Below are 283 nucleotides of genomic sequence, written 5' to 3'. Positions count from 1 at the left end.
GAGTAGTGCACACTTTGATGTGGCACACCTTCCGAAAAAACACATGTAAGAGAGATATCTCAACTGTATATACGCATAATAAGCATAAACGGTTTCCCAAAAAGCAAAAATAAAATGCTTTGATCATTTTCCACGACCACCAACAACAACAATAACAGAAGCAGCTCTTTTCTTTGCCTTGGTGCCTTTTGGGTATTCTTTTTGGTACTCTATACTTATGAAAGAACAACTTTTACTTTTATACTTCACTCGGGTAACTTCTCTCATTGATGTTGTTGTTATT

The sequence above is a fragment of the Trypanosoma theileri genome (genome assembly GCF_002087225.1).
Source record: "Trypanosoma theileri isolate Edinburgh chromosome Unknown TM35_Tth_37_V1, whole genome shotgun sequence".
NCBI classification, from domain to species: domain Eukaryota; phylum Euglenozoa; class Kinetoplastea; order Trypanosomatida; family Trypanosomatidae; genus Trypanosoma; species Trypanosoma theileri.
The sequence above is the reverse complement of the archived record's forward strand: the minus strand, read 5'-3'. Positions refer to the sequence as shown.